Source organism: Tamandua tetradactyla, chromosome 8, assembly GCF_023851605.1.
Source record: "Tamandua tetradactyla isolate mTamTet1 chromosome 8, mTamTet1.pri, whole genome shotgun sequence".
NCBI classification, from domain to species: Eukaryota; Metazoa; Chordata; class Mammalia; order Pilosa; family Myrmecophagidae; genus Tamandua; species Tamandua tetradactyla.
Genome location: NC_135334.1, coordinates 100,090,040 through 100,097,102, shown reverse-complemented (window position 1 = coordinate 100,097,102; position 7,063 = coordinate 100,090,040).

The window sequence follows — 7,063 nt, the reverse complement described above, 5'->3', positions numbered from 1 at the left end:
ATAATTACAGTAATCATACTGTTTTAATTCTTATTAATAATTTTGTTATTTCTTTTTATGTATTTACTATAAATGCATCCATTCATCATGAAATTCATATTAAGTACTACTATACTCAGTGCTTTACACTAAGTACTAGGAATTAAAAGGGATGAAAATAAATACAAAACTAAAAATCAGAAAAAGATGCATTCATGGAAATTATCACTTAACTAATGAGGTAGACAACAACAAATAACACAAATTAATGTAACATGTCAATAACAATTGCAATAGACCAATGCACAGTGCTCCAGGGGCACTTAGCTGAGTAGGTGACCTACTTAGAAAAGTAAAATGATCCCTAAAGAAACCTTTGAGACATTGAAGTGGAAATACCTCTCACTTGATGTAGTGGTTTGAAGGTTTATGTAGCCCAGAAAAGAATGTTCCTAAATTTTATCCATTCCTGAGGGTGTGGACCCACTGCAAGAAGAACATTCTGATGAGGTTACTTCAGTTAAGGTGTGGCCCACCTCAATCAAGATGGGTTTTAATATTATTGTTAGAGTCCTGTAAAAGCTTGAATGAAATTCAGACAGAGAAAGAAAAAGCCATGGAAGCAAGAAGCTGAAACTCAACAAAATCTGGAAGAGAATGGAGAGGCCATGAGAGTCTGCCACGTGCACTGCCATGTGACAGAGGAGCCCAGGTCCGAGGATCTCCAGCAGCCATTCCCAGAATGCCAGTCTATGGGAAGAAAGCAAGACCTTTGTTGATACCTGTAAGCTTCAAAACTGTAAGCTAATAAATTCCCATTGCTTAACCTGACCCATTTCACGGTATTTGCTTAAGCAAACCAGGAAGCAAAAACACTTGGATAGAGCTCAGATGTGAGAACTGGAAGTCAAATTTATGAATGATCAGTGTACAGATGGTAACCAAAGTCTTGACGAAGGATGAGATTATTGTAGGGTTATGAAATTAAGTGTGTGACTATAGAGAACTCTTTCTGTCTACAAAATGGAGGAGAGACATAGAACAGCAGTCAGAGTCAAACGAAGTTTTATGGGTCCCTGAGGGTATGTTTAATGGAGAGCTGAGTGTACTTAAATGCTAATGGGAAGAATCTTGATGGGAAAAAATTAAAAAAAAAAACTCAGTAGGTATTCAAATGTGGATTTGCGGAGGCAATGATGGATGAAATTCTAAACTCTTTTAACTTGTTTTGATGCATGATTCAAGCTAAAAATGAATTAATGTATTATATAATCAACTGAATTTTCTTCTAATTTAACTGTACCCTTAAATAAAACTTGATTCCTTTAATATTACTTCTATGTAATTAAGAAAATTATTTTCATTCATTCAATGAGACGTTTATGATACTATTGATGACAATTTCAAGTTTAGGCATCTGGATGAATAAAGCGTACATTTTGGAGAGGAGTTTTCATCTTATAACTGAAGAGTTTTCTAATGTTTCCTAATTATAAAATTACCCAGTATATAACCAGTATATAACTTTTGTATATAATATGCAAGTATGAGTTAAGATTGAAAGAATGTTTGCATAGTACATACAAAGAAAATAAAGGTTTTTAGTTTCCTTAGTAACTAAATTTGTATTGTTCAACCTATTTTTTATCTTTTTTTTTATTTGAAACATTGTAGGTTCACAGAAGACTCATGCAGAAAATGCAGAGTTGTCCTAGTCCTATACCTCAACTCACACATGCAGTTTTCCCTACTGTTCACACTTTGCATTAGTGTGGTACTTTTGTTACAACTGACTAAGCAATATTATTATAATTATACTATTAACCATAGTCCATAGTTTAACATTAGCATTCACAACTAGTGTAGTACAGTCTTACATATTTTTTAAAACATTCTATTCTTGTAACATATATACAACCTAAGAATTCCCCTTAACCACATTCTAGTGACATTATTTGCATTTTCCATGTTATGAACCATCATTATTATCTATTACCAAAACACTTCCATTACCCAAACAGAAATTATGTATGAATTAAGCATTAACTCTCCCTTACCTACTCCCACCTTGGCCCCTGAACACTGTATTCTAATTCTGAGTTATATGAATTTTCTTATTCTAATAATTTCAAATCAGTGAGATCATACAATACTTGCTCTATTATATGGTTTATTTCATCAATGTATCTTCAAAGTCCATCCATACAAGTATAAGAACTTCATTTCTTATTAATACTGAATAACATTTTATTGTATGTATATACCACATTTTGTTCATCCATTCATCAGTGGCTGGGCTGTTTGGTTGTTTCCATCTTTTGGCAATTGCAAATACTGCTGCTATGATTTTTAATATGCAAATATCTGTTCAGGTCTCTGCTTTCAATCATTTTGGATATATGTGATTACCAGGTCATTTGGTAACTCTATACTTAACTCTCTGAGATATGGCCAAACTGTTTTTCACAGGAGCTGCCCCATTTTATATTCCCACCAACAATGAACAAGTGTTTCTATTTATCCACATACTCTCCAACACTTGTTATTTTCTGTCTTTTTTATTTTTTAACAAACTAATGGGTATGAAATGACATTTCATTGTAGTTTTGACCTGAATTTTCCAAAGTGCTTATTATGTGATCATCTTTTCATGTGCTTTTTAACTTTTATATATCTTCTTTGGAGAAATGTCTATTCAAGTCTTTTGCCTATTTTTAAAATAGGGTTATTTAATTTTTGTTTTTGAATCATAGGATTTCCATATATATTCTGTATGTTAAACCCTTATCATATATGTGGGTACCAAACATTTTCTCTCATTCTGTAGGACTTCTTGATGAAGTTCTTAAATGCATAATTTTTTTAAAATTTAGATGACATCTGATTATCTATATATTTTTCCCTTTTGTTACTCATGCTTTTGGAAACCATTGCCTAACACAAGGCCCTGAAGATGCTTCCCAATGTTTTCTTCAATGAGTTTTATGGTTCTTATATTTAGGTTTTTGAACAATCCTGAATTAACTTTTATAGAATGAGCTAAAGTTCCTCCTTCATTTAATTGCTTGTGGAGGTACAGTTTTCCCAGCACCATTTGTTGAAGAGAGTACACTCTCCCTATTGAATGGCCTGACATCCTTGTCAAAAATCAATTAGCCATAGATGTGAGGATTTGTTTTTGAATGCTTGATTCAATTTCATGGGGTTATATATCTATCCTTTCTCCAATATCATGCTGTTTTGACTACTGCAGCTTTGTCATAAGTTTATGATTGAGAAATGTGAGCCCTCCAAATTTGTTCTTTTTCAAAATAGTTTGGATTTCCAGGATCCCTTATCTCTTTCATTTCTTCAAAGAAGGCTTTTGGATTTTTGTTGGGATTGTATTGAATCTGTCACTTTGGGTAGAATTGACGTCTTAATAATATTTAGTCTTCCAATCCATGAATGCAGAAAGTCCTTCTATTTGTTTAGCTATTTGAATTCTTTTAGCAATATTTTGTACTTTTTTGCATTAAAAAAGACCTAGTCTAGGTGTACCTATTCTAGGTGGTACCTTTTAGTTAGGTTATTTCAATTGAGATGTGACCTAGCCCATGCAAGGTGGATCTTACTCCTTTTACTGGAGTACTTCATGAGCAGATAAAAGAAAGAAACAAGAAAGCTTAGAGAGACAAAGTTCTAACCTGAGACAAGAAGACACTGCCAGAAGCTGAAAGCGATGAAACCAGGAAAGAAGGACCCACAGACACTGGTCATGTAACTTCCCATGTAACAGAGGTATTACAGATGCCTGGGACTTTGTTCAGAGAAGATATCATCCTGTTGATGCCTTAATTTGGACATCTTCATGGCCTTAGAAGTGTAAATTTGTAAGTTAATAATCTCTCAGTGTGAAAGTCAAACCAATCCAGTATATTGCATTCTGGCAACTTTGGCAAACCAAAGCAGACTTATTTCTAGATAGTGATTCTTTTAGATGCTATTTTATTTTATCTTATTATTTTTTTGTTTTATTTTGTTTTATTATTTTATATTTTATTTTAGTATGTTGTCATATTTCATTATTTTTTCCACATGAGTATTCTGTTATTACAGCACCATTTGTTGAATTTTTTTATTGCTTGTTTTGTTAGTTTGTTTTGCTTGATTGTTTGATTTTTTGGGGAAGTGCATGGACCAGGAGTTGAACCCAGGTCTCCCACACGGCAGGCGAGAATTCTACCACTGAACTACCATTGCACATCTTAAGAGCTATTTTCAATGGAATTTTTAATTTTTTCTTGCTTTCTTCCTTTGATTGTTCATACTAATGCACAGGAACACTACTGATGTTTGGGTGTTGATGTTGGACCTTGCCACATTGCTGAATTCACTTATTAGCGCTAAAATTTTTGTTTTGGCTTTTTTTTTTTAGGGTTTTCTCTATATAAGTTCATGCCATCTGCAATAGGTAAAATTTTATTTTTTCCTTTTCAATTTGAACGATTTTTGTTTTCTGTTTCTAATCTAATTGCTCTGGCTAGAACTTTCAGAATAATGTTGAATAACAGTGGAGGCAGTGGGCGTCCTTGTTCCTAATCAAGAGGGAAATACTTTACTATTCCAACATTTGGAATTCCCCATGGGTGGTGGTAGCCAAGGAGTTTTGTTTATCTCTGCTCAAATCTTTATTTCTTTCCTTCCGCTTAACTTGTTTTGTTTGCTCTTCTTTTTTTTTTTTCTATATACACCAGTTTTGGAGTTAGGAATCTGATTTGAGATCTTTCTTCTTTTTTAAATGTAAACATTTAGAGCAATAAATTTCCTTCTCAGCACTGCCTCTTCTGCATGCCATATTTTTTATGTTGTTTTCATTATTTATTATTTATTTTTTTATAAACCCCAAGATCTGTAAAATCTTGTTTTAAAATTTTTACTTGCCTCAAGATATTTCCTAATTTCCCTTTGTGAAATTAGGAAAGTGTTGCATGTCACACCTGCCTCATTCCTGTAACTTTGGTTCAATCTCCCAAGTCTTTTTTTATTTCCTTTTCTTATTGTTACCTTGACATGGGGAATGAACAGTCCATTCCAAAATGCTCCCCACTTGCATGCATCCTTAATAATTGGTCAAAATTTTGGGGAGATCCCTTGAGATGAAAGAAATTGATTATCTGTTGTAATTCAGTTTGGCCACAATAATCTGGAGGATAGAGAAAAGTAGCCCCAAAACAGATTCTTTAACTTTAAAGCCATTTCACAATTAGAATTCTTTTGCAAAAGGAAGTAAAAATGGACCAAGGTAGCACATGTTCAGGCTTTTATGGTTTTATTTGGGAATGAAGAGATGAATGGCAGTGTGGCCTGATGGTTTGTTTCTGGACGGGGCATGGCGATTCAGCATCTACCATTTTAGAGAAAGGGGTGGAGGGAGGTCACCAGTCCTTGATGAACCTCCAGTTGTCTCATTAGATAATCCCTTTTGTCCCTCCCACTCCCACCCCAGAAGGCACCTTCTCAGTATCCTGGCCCCCTTGACAGAATGCCACCCCTTCTGCCATCCCTGCCTCCATCACCATTCCTGGGACAGTTACAGTCTCCCACACATACGCACAATGGCACCCAATTTGGCCAGGGAGCCAACTCTCCCTTGGATGCGACCCTTGTGCAGAGGCAGTACCCACTGAGACATCCTGGTGGATTTCTCTACATCCATACCCCTTTACTACCTCAGACTTGCTCAATTGTAAGAACAACATACCTTCTTACCTGGCTGATCCTGAAAAAATTATCAACCTTTTTGTTTCCATTTTCATCACCCGTAACTTCAACTGGGCAGACATTCAGGCCCTTCTAAATATCCTCCTTACCCTAGAGAAGAGATGCATGGTCTTAGAAAAAACAAGGCAGGAAGCAGAGATGACTCACCAAAGGGCTTCCACAGCCCCATTTACACCCCACAAGTGGAAGCCATTCCCGAGACTGACCCCTTCTTCTGCATCCCTCTGGAGGACAACTGCCAAGCCATTTTTTGTATTTGAACAAGAGAACCCATCAAATAGCCAAAAACACCAATATGCTTGGACAATGCTCCCACAAAGATTAAAAAACTCCCCAACACTGGGGAACAATTGGCTCAGGATCTGAGGGAGGGCCTTCACAGATTCATGGAAGGCTAATGCTTATAGGATATAAATGAAATTTTAGTTGCTAACCCCTCAGAGCATACCTGCCTAAGGGACACTGTCCAGTTACCAAACTATTTGGGAGTCTTGGGCTATAAAATCTCTCAGAAAAAGGGTGGGCAATGGTGGCACAGTGGAATCGCTCAGAGAAAGGCCCAGCTAGTTAGACAGGAAGGGGTCAAAATCTAGGGTTACAGAAAGCAGGGAGAAAGAGGAGCCTCACAACTGATGGCATCGGTGCAGTTGTCTAGATCCAGAGGCCCAGGAACTGCCAACAGCTAAGGGGCTTTCTGGGAATGGCAGGATTTTGCTACATCTGGATTCCCAAATTTTGCTTCATGCCTAAAACTTTGTCTGAGGCCCTAAAAGGGGAGAAAAAGGAACCTTTAGTGTGGGGTCCTACTTTTGTGAGACAGCCTTTAAGTAAATAAAATACAAGTTAACCAAAGCTCCCATCTTAGGACTCCCAGACCTATATGAAAATCCTTAGATTTTTTTGTGTGTGAGAGGCAGGCCACAGTCTTTGGGGGCTGATGCCAACTCCAAGAAATGACTCCAGACCAGTGGCTTATTTTTCCAAATGATTGGGCAGTATAGCAGCAGGCTGGCCACTCTGCCTATGGACTGTGGCTGCTACTTGTGAGCTACTGCAGGAGGTTGAGAAGTTTATCCTAGGTCAACCCATATTAGTGCATATTCCACAGTGCGCCCTAACTTTGTTAGAAGGAAAAGGAAATATTTGGCTGACCCAGTGCAGACTTGGCAAATGCCAGGCCATGCTCCTGGAAAACTCTGAAGTACAGTTGCAGGTGGTCCCTCTTCTGAATCTGGCCTTCCCGCTCCCATTTGTATAGAGGGGGAGTCTATGCATGATCGTGTTGAGGTCTTAGAGGAAACTTATGCAGTCCATCCAGACT